This window comes from Pseudorca crassidens, chromosome 1 (assembly GCF_039906515.1).
Source record: "Pseudorca crassidens isolate mPseCra1 chromosome 1, mPseCra1.hap1, whole genome shotgun sequence".
NCBI classification, from domain to species: domain Eukaryota; kingdom Metazoa; phylum Chordata; class Mammalia; order Artiodactyla; family Delphinidae; genus Pseudorca; species Pseudorca crassidens.
The window spans coordinates 37,089,270-37,102,405 of NC_090296.1; the positions used below are offsets into that span (position 1 = coordinate 37,089,270).

Here is a 13,136-nt window from a genome sequence, read left to right on the forward strand (position 1 = left end):
TCATTTTGCAACGGGCTCCACAAACTCTACAGTCGGTCCCGGCTGTCGTTCAGTGCGTTTCTGACCGTCAACATTCCTCACCACGTTTCTTTGATTCTTCTTGACTCCCATGGAGCCTGCTCATCTCCGTCTTTTCCTGTTCACCTCTCAATCCCTCCTCCGTGCCCGGCCCCAAACCCCAAGTTGTCCTCACTGTGCTGTGCAGCGTTATTTAAGACTCTTTGTTTCCATTTTCCACCTACCAGATCCAATTCCTGAAACCTAACTTTTCATGACCAAATAACCTAGAAAATGTTTTGTGAAACAAAAGACAGGTTTCCCTCTGAGAGAAATTCTACCATCAGTTTTTGGGGGGGTTTTTTGGCTGCATTGGGTCTTTGTTGCTGCTGCGGGCTTTATTTACCGTGAGCAGGGGCTACTCTTCCTTGCAGTGCAGCAGGCTTCTCATTGCAGTGTCTTCTCTTGTTGCAGGGCACGGGCTCTAGGCGCTGGGGCTTCAGTAGTTGTGGCACACTGGCTTCGTTGCTCCACGGCATGTGGGATCTTCCCAGAGCAGGGCTCAAACCCGTGTCCCCTGCATTGGCAAGCAGATTCTTAACCACTATGCCACCAGGGAAGCCCTACCATCAGTTTTTAATTAGCAGGATTTTTTTCCTCGATTGTGTGTGTATAAATCACCATTTTCTTTTCATCAATATTTACCAAGTCATATTCCCTGGATCATTAGTCCCACAGAAGAGCCCATTTGAAAAAGAAAAAGAAAAGAATTCCAGGGACAATAAGTATTTGGGAAACACCAAATACTCTGCTTCCCTCCTCCCAACTATTTTGTTGTTGTTGTTGTAGATGTCCTTGTGGCATTACTTTATTAAAGAAACTGGTTTGGGGACTTCCCTGGTGGTCCAGTGGTTAAGACTCCACACTTCCACTGTAGGGGGCGCCGGCTGAATCCCTGGTCTGGGAAATAAGTTTCCACATGCCCAGCGTTGCAGCAGAAAAAAAAAGAAAGAAACTGGTTTGATTTTATTTATAATAGCATTTCCCAATTTATTTATCAATGGAACTCATTTCTTGGGGAAGAGCTACTAACTGCCCACTTTGCAAGAACTGCCTGAGAGCTGGCAAACTTTTTTCTGAACATGGCCCACTAATAAATATTTTAAGCTCTGAGGGCCGTTTAGTCTCTGTGCAACTACTGACCTCTGCAACCACACACAATACATTACTGAGCGTGGCTGTGTGCCAATAAAACTTTATTTATGGACACTGAGCTTTGAACTTCCTATCATTTTCACATGTTACAAAATACTCTTATGATTTTTTTCAACCATTAAAAAATGTAAAAACCATTCTTAGCTCAATGGCCAAACATAAACAGGTGGTGTGGGTGGTTCTTGGCCAGCAGGCAGTAGTTTGCCAATTCTTGACTTAGAAGAAGCCCAAGAAAAAAAGTTACTTGTAAACACAAGTTGAGTACCGTTTCTCTACCTTAACGGTTACTGATTCTGAAGTTTTTCTAATTGAGCGTTTTATATTTGGGCTATTTTTAAAAAGTGTTATTACCACTTGTGGTTCAAATGGTTCTGCTCCCAATACGTCAGCTCTTGGTGATAAATAATTATCTCATGTCTGCTGCTAATTATCTAATTATCTACTAATTACCTCTCAGCACACGCCCTCCTGATCCAAGCAGGTTAGCTCTCCGAAGCACCTGCCCTCTGTCTTTTGTATTCCCTCTTCATTCTCCATTCTGCAGTCACTCTGATACTTGTCAAGGATAGAGTCTGGATGCAGTAGAACCAGTCATGTTCCTTGAACTCTTTCCATTTTCACGTTTTAAGATACATATACTTCCCTAGAGCCCAACTCCAGAGCCAAGGAACTGAACCACAAAGCAGACACCCACATGCTTTACAGAATAACTTACTCATTCCCAGTCTTTTCATAATTACACCCACAGACACATGTTCTTGACTTCATGACATGTCCCATTCTCCCTTAGAAATACATGGGCACATCTATTTTTGAACTAAGGTGAATCAAAATTAATTTTCTGAGAAGCTATTGAGATTATCACTTAAGATCACTGAAGGTAGCCTTGGAGTTGCAAAAACTCAGTTTGAAATTCCATTGCGTGATATACACTTTAAAGTTCTAAATATATTCGTGTTTTGTCTCCCTTTTTAAATTCCTTTACAGTGGGTATGTGATGGGAATAGAATCAAACAAAGAAGAAATTATAGAGCAGCATCTGTGGGAAATGATGAAAAGGAAAGAATGCATGTCATTACTTCAGTGTTCATGTGACCACTTGTCTCTATCTAATTTAGAAACAGAAATTGAATGACAGAAAGTCACCTGTGAGTCACCTGTGAAACTCTATCAGTTCCTAGAGGATAAGGGAAAAAGTCTTCTGTCCCAACTGAGAGACCTCAACAAAACCATTTTAAGAAACAAACATGAAAATATAAACAATGTCTTAAATGAGAAGTTACTCCTCAACTACCCAAGCTCGGTCAATAAAGTTTTAAAGATGGGATGTATTGGAGGACTGACCATCAGGATGGTGGCAGTGGGTGGGTAGGTGGCTGGTGACATTCATCCTTAGGCAACTCCAGCCATACGGTTTGGAAGATATATGAGGGAAGCCATCAAAGCAATACTCCAGGAGGAAAGCCATTGTTCATGTCTAAAAGCTCCCTAAAGACTCAGGCCTCATTCTAAGGAAGGGGAAGTTGATTACCTGATTCCCTGCTTACTTTTGACATAACACTCTTAGAATATTTACCCCTGCAGCACAGCCAGAGCCAGTGGCTGGTGCATCAGGTGGCGAGTCAGAAGATACAGACTGTCTTCTTAGCTGTGCCACTGACTTGCTGGGTGAGTTTGAAATTCCCTCTCCAAGTTCTGCTTCTGCCACCATCGTCACCAGATGCTTAGAAGCACATCAAGGCCTTAGAGTCCAGTGGTTGAGAACATGGGCCCTGAAGCCAGACTGCATTCAAATCCTGTCTTTCACCTACAAGCTGGGAGACCTTCTTGACGTTCCTTAGCACCTGTCTCTGTGTTAAGTTTCCTCTTTTTGACAAATGTCACTTGACGAATGTTAGTCATTATTGGGAAGATTAAGAAATGCCCTTATCCCCTCCTAGCCCTGCCTCAGGGGTAGAGAGGGAGCCAGGTCTAGCCCAGGTGGCAGTGAGGATCTAGGGATTTGAGGGATAATAGCAGAGAATCCTCATCTGATGCAATGAGGCCCTGACAACAAGGAGAAGTCAACATGCTTCTTGAGGGGTGATGATGTTCCTTTACGTGTGGTACTATGTGCACATAACAACTCTGTGAAGGCTGTTATTCTGATTCTAATTAGCTCCTTTTTTTTTTTTTTTTTGCGGTACGTGGGCCTCTCACTGCTGTGGCCTCTCCCGCTGCGGAGCACAGGCTCTGGACACGCAGGCTCAGCGGCCATGGCTCACGGGCCCAGCCACTCCGCGGCATGTGGGATCTTCCCGGACCGGGGCACGAACCCATGTCCCCTGCATCGGCAGGCGGACTCCCAACCACTGCGCCACCAGGGAAGCCCTAATTAGCTCCATTTTGCAGATGAGTAACCAAGACTTAAAGAGATCAGGCAAGTTGTTAAACATCCCAGAGCTAGTGAGGGGCAGAGCAAATATTTCAAGTCAGGTTCCCTGGCTCTAAGGAGCATAAACACTACACAAGCTAAGGATCAAAATTCCAGGAGATGGGAAGTTATTGCTTAATGGGTACGGAGTTTCTGTTTGGGTGATAAAAAGTTCTGGAAATAGTGGTGGTGGTTACACAACATTGTGAAGGTAGTGAAGGCCACCAAACTGTACACTGTGAAATGTTCAAAATGGTAAATTATGCATTATGTAGATTTTACGTACACACACAACAAAAAAGTGCCAGGAGAGAGTTTGGAAGGGCCCCAAGACTCCCTGAGGCCAAAGACGGATAGGGAAATCAGGGACCAACCTAGGAGTCAGCGATTGAGAAAAACAAAAATTAGAATGTACTTTTGTCCCTCCCTTGCAAAGAAGATAGTTTGTAAAACTCTGGAGCAATAGCAAACTTGAGTTTATTCCTTGAAGAAAGCATTTTGCACCCTTGGAAGCCCACAAAGTCAAACACACCAATTTCATGAGCCATTTCTAGGGCTTCACAGAGAAAATGTATTTTAAAAGCTGGAGAAATACCAAGGGGGAGAAACCCCACCTTTTAAATGAATAAAACCGTAATAAGTACACTGACAGCTGTGTCTGTTGGACAATATTTCTTTCTTATATGATTAAGGTTTAGAATACAAAATGTTCTTGCCAAGTAATAAATGAAGCTAAATAAATGTGTGGAAGAGTCAGGAAAATAGAACAGACACCACCTCTGTAAATCCCACAAGAGAGATTCACAATAAGCAGGTTCTTTCCAGTCATAAAACAGCCTATGAAACAACAGCGCACGATGAATGCTGGTCCACTTTGTTAAGGAAGCTGTGGATTATCTAGGAAAAGTCATGGAGTCTCATTCAGGACTTGGGCCGGCATTTGGGGAGTACCTGATCCCTCTTTGTTTTCTTTACAGAATAGCAGTAATAGCAGTTCCCTCTCTGGCCCTCCACTGGGAGCTGCCCTCCCTCAGGACCAAAGTGATATTTTCACATACACACACACAACGAAGCCCCAGCCCCATCTTCTAGACAACAGTCCCCAAATTTCCTGCCCAAACAGTCCTGAGCTTACTTCCAGGGACTGCATTGTGTCCTTCTCTGGTTAACGCTCCCAAAACCCAAGGGTGGCCAAGGGCAACATATGGATGGAGCTCAGACATGCAGACTGGTGTGTCCACATGTGTGTGCACAGGCCCCTCTCGGTAAAGAGCAAAGCCACAACGGGAAGAGAAGGTGGGTGGGAATGGCTGGGCAGGCACTCCTTGGACTGCCATGTCCGTGGGCAGAAGTCCAAGAATTCTCAATTTGAACTTGACCTTCTAGGTTATTATGAAAGTATACATGTCAAAGTAGGAGGATACAACTTATTTTATTAAGCAGTTCCCTGGCTTGATCTATAACTTTTGAAGATGTAGACATGTGGTGTGTGGGCCTCCATTTGTCCTTTCCCCCCAGGCCTTGCAAATGTCAGGGGAGGGCTTGTTCCTAGGTTGCATCCTTCTCCTCCAGATGCCACTTCTGGGGAGCAGAATGTGCAGTTCCCCTCCTGCTTATACCTAAGAAGTAAATCAACTCATCCTTGTTTTGCAAAAAAGTCTGTGTTGATTCCTAGAGGTGAAAACATTAAAGCTAAACCATTAGTCTCCAAGTTAACTGAACTGGGCAAGAGAACCAAACCTTTCTCCAGGAAGGGTGAACAACTCAGTGATATCCCACAGGAGCTAAAAGGTGATGAAAAGTCCTGCTTCCCCCTGGGGCGGTCACTGTTAGTCTAGGAACAGAGGAGGGAGGCAGGCTTCTCCCTGCAGCTGGAAAGCAGCCCTGGCTTTTTCTTAGTGTGAAGAGAAGATACATGTGGAAAGCACCTGTTGGCTGGGAGCTCAAAGCATTTTCCTTTTTCTGTCCCTAAAGAACCTGTCGACAGCCCTGGAGGAGATGGGAGGTAAATTGCTCAGAATAACAAGTCCAGTGAGGCATCTGAATGGGCACCAGCCCGTGTTACTTATGGAAGGGATAATATGCCTGGCAAACCCTGGAGACTGAGACAGGTTTGTCAGCGGTCAGCTGCCCTGAGTGTGCAGAGAAGGTGCCCGGCAGGAACCCTTATCACATTCCTTGTCATCCTAAAGTGTTTCAACACACTTAAGGAAAACACCTGGGTACGGTTATTGACATGCACGTGGAGAGAGAGGAGTCAGTCCCCCGGAGGAGGGAGAAGTGAGGGGTGAGTGATGAGCAGTGGGTCTGGGAGAGCTGATAGGCTGAGCTTGGCCAGCGGCCTCAGGATGGCAGTGAAGCTTAAGCCTAAGAAAGACTGGCTCCTGACCGCTCAGCCCAGTGCTGGGAGAAGGGCCAGAGCCCAGGGAAGGGGGTACTTGCCCGACCCTAAGAGCAAGCGCCTCTTTAACTCTATACCTTTGGCACCTTGTCTGCCCCGCCCTCCTCACCAGGCGTGGCAGGTGGTTCTGAGGCACGTGCTGAACTGGGCCACACATGGGTCCCCCAGGTTTTCCCTGTCTTGAGAGAGGAAAAGTAAGGCCTGCTGCAGGTACGCGGTCCTCTAATGGCTGGTGAGCTCGCCCAAGCCTGGGGCAGGCAGGCGCCCCTACCCTGGCAGAGATGTGGAGGGCACCGCCCCAGGCACAGCCTTCTTTGGACTCAAGGCTGCTCTCCCAAACTGACCCCATCCCTTCCCTAAGCCGCCCACCCAGCACTGCCTCTGGTCGCCTCTCCCCAGACAATGTGATCCTGGGCCCAGAAAGTGCCAGTGCTTACCTCCAAGCAGTAGGTGACGTGAGAAGAATAAACACAGAAAAAGCTATCTGTGCCTTCCAACCTGGAGAGGTTCTCCTTCCTCTGTGTGCTGGGCACTGTGGGATCTTGTCAGGCAGGCACTACTGGGACATGGATGTGGCCTTTAATGGCTACTGGGGGCTTGGTGTTGTCAAGGAATCTGGGAAAAGGAAAGAGTGGTTTAAACTAAAACCTGAAAAAGGCTGTAGGGATCTATCAAAGTCTCACCCACCTCTGCAGTGACATCTCTTAAAAGACAGACCCAGGAAGATGCCAGCGTCTCTGGATTATGAAGGGGGTCACGTGTCATTCCACAATGTGGTGATTTGACTCCCATTTTACCTTCTCATCCACGTTTACTCAGAAGATCTTTCCTTTTTGCTGGTTGCCCTCAAAAGGGGCCGATACAACCCTTTGCCCCTAATAGGAAGCCCCTTCTGAACATATGTTTTCCCAAGAAACTGAGGGTGTGGGTCAGAAGCAATGAGGAGCTGCTACTTCAGCCATCTCTGCTGATGGCAGGAGAGCATGGGACTTCTGCTGCTTATGGGACAGTTTGTGTGGTCGACCACATAAGTGGAAATTAAAGGAACTGGGTATCCCTAACCATGCACTTGATCCTATTTTAGTGCAGTAGTCAGACTTTTCAGAGCTCATTCTTTTCTTCTTTTGATACCTGTGTCTTCATCAAATGCCTTTAAAGCTCTACTTCAATCTCTCAAATAAAACTCAACTCACCTGCTCTAAAAACTCCTCTGCTCAGTAGCGAGGAGAACAGGTGAAGATAATTGTGGAGCCATAGAAAAACCTTTATGACAAAGGCATTATCAATAATCATATTTAATACATACATGTTATTTCCATAGTAAGATGTAATGGGAGGGCAAAAATGATGACTCTAAACGTTCTGAATAGTATCTGAAGTGTGTTCGGACAGACTGTGCGCATGAGTATACCACGTCATAATAAAGACTTTTCTAAGTGTCAGCTGATACGTTCAGCGTGGCTTTCTTAAGGACTGGCAAAATTAGACACTACTTTTCCATCTGGTCCAGATGGTACTTCCATTTCCATTTATAGCAATAAGGTAATTATAGAGCCTTAAAGACTAAGACTGACCAAAATAATTTTACTTTCCCTTCATTTCCTATTAAATGCAGCCCCAAGCAATATCCACAGTGTTCCCTATCCTCTGCCTGAGGGTAGGATTCTTCCATTATCTGAATGACCCCTGGCCCCCAAACTGGGCAGCTCACTGGGACTTGGGGTAGAGGACAGAGGGGGCAGCCCATACCCGTAGTGGGGCATCTGTCGATGAGGGAAGACGGTCTGCCTCTTGTTTACCACTTTCCTCAGAGCAGAAATAGTCCTCCCATGGCACTATCCTGTCACGGGGGAACACATCGGGACCTGAGAGGATGTGCATTCCTATTCTCACTGTTGTGGCCTCTCCCACTGCGGAGCACAGGCTCCGGACGCGCAGGCTCAGCGGCCATGGCTCACGGGCCCAGCCGCTCCGCGGCACATGGGATCTTCCCAGACCGGAGCACGCACCCGTGTCCCCTGCATCGGCAGGCGGACTCCCAACCACTGCGCCACCAGGGAAGCCCACAAAGACCTATTTTAACAGGAAATGTGTATACGTTTTTTGTTGTCTTCCTTTATTGCAACTGTCAGCCTATCTTCTGGAAAGGGTGTTCAGATCTTGGAGTTCCACTGCTTAATCCCAGTAGATAAGCGCCACAACACGATGTGTAAAGAACATCGACTCTGAAGCCTGACGGTACTGATGGGTTCAAATCCTGACTCTGCCACTTAATAGCAGTGAGATCTGAGGTATATCACTCAACCGCTCTGGGCCTCGTTTTTACTGGACTAATGATAGTCTTGCCTCAGAGGGCTGTTAGAAGGCTAACACGAGTTACTACTCATGCAATACTAAGCACTTAGTAAGTAAAAGAGTTTGTGAAGTAAATAAAGTCTATTCATCTCATATGCCTCCCACAAAGACATAAAATCATTTCTTGGTGGTGTTAGAAGGTCTCAGGCCCCATAAGGTATTTCCCAAGGGTCTTGCATAACAGAAGCTCAAAAACTTATCATGAGCTGAGGTTACACCAGTTGTAGACCCTTGTCTTAGAAAAATCTTTACAAAAACCACTCTCCAATAAGCCCAGTACAAAATGAACTTTCCCCTGAAACTATTATAAACAGAATTACTTTAACCAAAGGAATTTAATCTACTTATATTTTGAGGTGGGTTTTATAGCTATCCCTATGTTGAGTTGGATACAGACACAATTTTTTAAAATAATTTATTGAGGTGGAATTCACTTAATTGTTTTGTTAATCTGTAAACCACCTAGTTGAGAGAATAGCTGGAAAGAGGATCTCCGGCTTCTACCTGCTTGCAAAGCTACTCCCAAGCCTCCCCAACATGTGCCCTCCAGGCAAGATTTTACCACCTGTCTTAGTAAATGAGAATGACATTCCTCGTGCTGTAAATGTACTAATTCACACTATATGAATGGTATGTTTACTATGTGGTTATTATCAGGTTGTGAAACTATAATAGGCAGATTTTACAAGACCCTTCCTTGTGTGTAGGGACTCATTTGAGTGAATCATCAATGTTTCTAAAGTAGGTAGAGCCAAAGACTTCAGTAGGAAGGGCTTAAAGATGTCCATCCGTATTGCCTGAAAGCTCAGCTGTGACCTAGGTGTGCCCGGATACTAACTTGTACTAGGAGAACATGAGAGGCTTCTGGAGATTCCAGCAGGTTGAATTTTAACGGAGCTGGTGTTTGTCCCTGCGTGGAGCAAGATGTATGTGTTGGACCAGCTTCCCTGCACTAGGAAACAAGATGGCACCCAGAGGACACGTGACTAAGAGGCAGGCGGAGGAACTGGGAGGATAGGAAAACAGACCAGGTGCCTGCAAAGTTATGCTAGGCCTTGAAGAGTTAGCGTGAAATTATTTCAAGAGCAGAGAAACTTAGGGCTAGGTACAGGTCTTAGATATTTTCACAGAGTTTTTTAGAATAAAAAACCAGACATAGGTGGCTTAATTGTTTTTACGTTGTACTATCAGACATTATTTTCTTTATATATTCCCTTGGTTTTTCATAAAATAACTTTTGTTCCCATTAACTCTTTCAACTCTATTAAGGGAGTATTGTCCATGCTTTCCTTGGAGTGAATAGGTGGTACGTTTTACCCCTAGGGCCCTGAACAGTAGGGAAGGAGGAATCAAAAATGAGAGAAGTTAAAGGAAAGACAAAAACTCAGGAAGAAAACTGCCTCTCATGCCAGCTAAGCCTCTCCCTCTAGCCCCTCACCCTGGCTCAAATCTCTGAACCAGGTGCCGACTTCCCCACTCTCAGAAACAGCCTTCCCTCTGCCTCCCATGAGCCTCTTTTCTTCAAAATCATCACATAGCCAAGACCTTCCCAGTTGTGCCCCATTTGTTCAGTCTGTCCAAGTCTGCCAGTATCAGTCTTCCTTCTTACCTTTTTTTCAAAATTTTATTTCATTTTAGTTTAGTTTAGTTTAGTTTAGTTTAGTTTGGCTGTGCTGGGTCTTCGTTGCGGCGCATGGGCTTCTTTGGTTGTGGTGCGCAGGCTTCCCTCTTGTTGTGGTGCGTGGGCTTAGTTGCCCTGCAGTATGTGGGATCTTAGTTCCCCAACCAGGGATGGAACCTGTGTCCCCTGCATTGGAAGGCGGATTCTTAACCACTGGACTACCAAGGAAGTCCAGTCTTTCTTCTTTCTTATGTCCTCTTCTTTTTTATAGCTGCAGTTTGCCTGTAAATTTGTGTTTCCTCTTGTTATTATAAGTATTCTGTACCATATACATAATTTTTACATTGTTCTATTAGATTTGAAGTTCCTTGAAGGTGAATAGCTTCTATCTCCTTTTTAAATCTCTACCATATCACTTATATTAAATGATTCTTCAAAAGTAAAATATCTTTATTGTGTTTGTAAATTTTTCTTAATTTTTTTAATTTAATTTATTTTTATTTTTGGCTACATTGGGTCTTCGTTGCTGCACGCAGGCTTTCTCTAGTTGCGGCAAGCAGGGGCTACTCTTCGTTGTGGTGCGCGGGCTTCTCATTGTGGAGGCTTCTCTTGTTGTGGAGCACAGGCTCTAGGCATGCGGACTTCAGTAGCTGTGGCCCGGACCAGGGCTCGAACCCATGTCCCCTGCATTTGCAGGCGGATCCTTAACCACTTCGCCACCAGGGAAGTCCCTATTGTGTTTTTTTAAATGCATCACCCTAAAAAAATCCAAACAGTAAAGAAGAAAATTCATAATTTCATCCCAAAGAGATAATATTTTTAACATTTTGGAATATATCCTTCACCACACTTGGTCTTTGCAGGTATAAAAATTGACAAGATTGGGGATCTATTCTATTTCACAACTTTCTCCTTTTATTTTTATGTTGCACAGATGTACTTCATTCCTCTGAATAACAATATAATATTCCAAGGCATAGATGTTTCAAAATATTATTAGTCTATCAGTAGATACTTAGGTTGTTCCAAATGGACTTTTAGGTTATAAGAAAGATGCCAAGGATGACTCCCTTATTACAAGCTTGTAATTCTGGATAGATGGTGGTAACACCAATTAAGATAGAGAATACCAGAGAAGTAGCAGGTCTTGGGTAGATAGATTATTCTATCTTGGGTAGATAGATAAATAATTCTCTGATTATTTCTCTTTACAGTAATCTCACCATCAAAATCAGGAACCAACATCAACACATTACTGTTATTGAATCCTCATGTTCCATTCAAATTTCACTAATAGTTCCAATATCACCCTTTGTAGCAAAAGGATTCAATCCAGGATCATGCATAGCATTTTATTGTCATGTGTCTTCAACTCGCTTCAGTCTGAAATAGTTCCCCAATCATTCCTGGTCTTCAGCGGCCTTGAAACATTTCAAGATTATAGGGCAGTTGTTTTCAAGACGTTCCTTTTATGGGGTTTGTCTGTTGTTTCCTCATGATTAAATTTAGTTTATGAACTTTTGTCAGGAATATCACAGAAAAGATGCTGTGTGCTTCTCATCACATTCTATCAAGAGGTGCTCGATGTTGATTTGTCCCATTGCTTGTGATGTTAACCTTGATCACTTGATCAGGTAGTATCTGCCCATCTTTCCCACCATAGTTACACTTTTTTTTTGTAATCATCAAATATTTGTTGGGAGGTACTTTGAAGTTATGTAAATATCCATTCCTCATTCGACTTTCACCCATTACTTAAACATCCCTTCATGCTTTTTTTTTTTTTAATGTTTTGGCCACGCCGCGCAGCATGTGGGATCCTAGTTCCCCTACCAGGGATTGAACCCCTGCCGCCTGCATTGGAAATGAGGAGTTCTAACCACTGGACCACCAGGGAAGTCCCCGCTTCATGCTTTTTGGCTGAATTTTTATTATTTTGGTTGCCAAAGTGACTTTCTAATTCTATCTTTATTTCATATTCATTAGTTAGCATTTCATGGTTAAAAATAAAAAAGCTTTCTCCTCTCTCCATTTATTATTCATTTATTTCAGTATAGACTCATCGATTCTCATTTTATTAAGTGGGTTATAATCTGTAACTATTGTTATTTACCTTGACACTCAAATTATCCCAGATTTGGGAAGTTGGGGTCCCTCAAACTGGCTTCTCTGTGCTTTTGACATAGCTCCATTCTTCTTCTAGATCTTCCTTAATTTCTGACACAAAAAGGATTCTAGGCTCCTCTTGTACTTTCCTTGCCCCAGCCCTGAAATTAGCCATTTCTTTAAAGAGTCCTTTTAGTGGAGAATGTTATTTAGAAGACAAGACCTGGGTACTGGTATGTTCATTGCTGTTACAGCGTTGTTCCTTCCTGAATTTCTCAGAGTATAGAGCCAAGGAGACCTATATTTCTATATCTATATATCTATATAGATATAGATATATCATAACTTCTCTGTCTGATATGGCGACACCTGTCCTTCATTATTCTTTTTTTTTTTTTTTTGCAGTATGTGAGCCTCTCACTGTTGTGGGCCTCTCCCGTTGTGGAGCGCAGGCTCAGCGGCCATGGCTCACGTGCCTATCCGCTCCGCGGCACGTAGGATCTTCCCGGACCGGGGCACGAACCCGTGTCCCTTGCATCGGCAGGCGGACTCTCAACCACTGCGCCACCAGGGAAGCCCGTCCTTCATTATTCTTGATACATTTATTTGATCAAGACCCCTGTATATAACCAATCTTCTGTTGCCATCACAACCCTTCACAGATGCCCTCATCACCTCACCTGGCCCCCTTTCTCCCATACGCTGGCATAGAGGCCCTTCTCGCTCAACTCAGATCCTGACAACCCTGTTGGGCAATCACTACCCCCTATTCATAGATGATGCCTCACTCCATTTGGGTCCCTATACCTGTGACAGGCCACTGAAACTACCACTACCCACTCTCCATTCGTCCATACTTTGTTTTGGCCCAACCTAATAGGCGAAAATTATTCAGAAGGAAGGAGGGAGATAAAGAAAACATGTCCCTGATTATTTTTCAATTAAAAAATTAATGCAAATATCATTGAAGATAAAGACTGAGGAAAATTTTTTTAGAATAGAGATTGAGGGGACATGACAACAAAATG

The 13,136-nt window shown here is 44.1% G+C and overlaps 1 long non-coding RNA gene across 1 annotated transcript in view; it reads left to right on the forward strand.

Moving 5' to 3' along the window:
* The window catches only part of LOC137222209 (uncharacterized), a 46,086-nt gene extending 33,467 nt beyond the window's left edge, over window positions 1-12,619 (forward strand). Inside the window, exon 4 of the long non-coding RNA XR_010942384.1 lies at window positions 12,514-12,619. This is a non-coding gene — a long non-coding RNA (uncharacterized lncRNA). The remainder of the gene's footprint in view (window positions 1-12,513) is intronic.
* The last annotated feature ends 517 nt before the right edge of the window (window positions 12,620-13,136 follow it).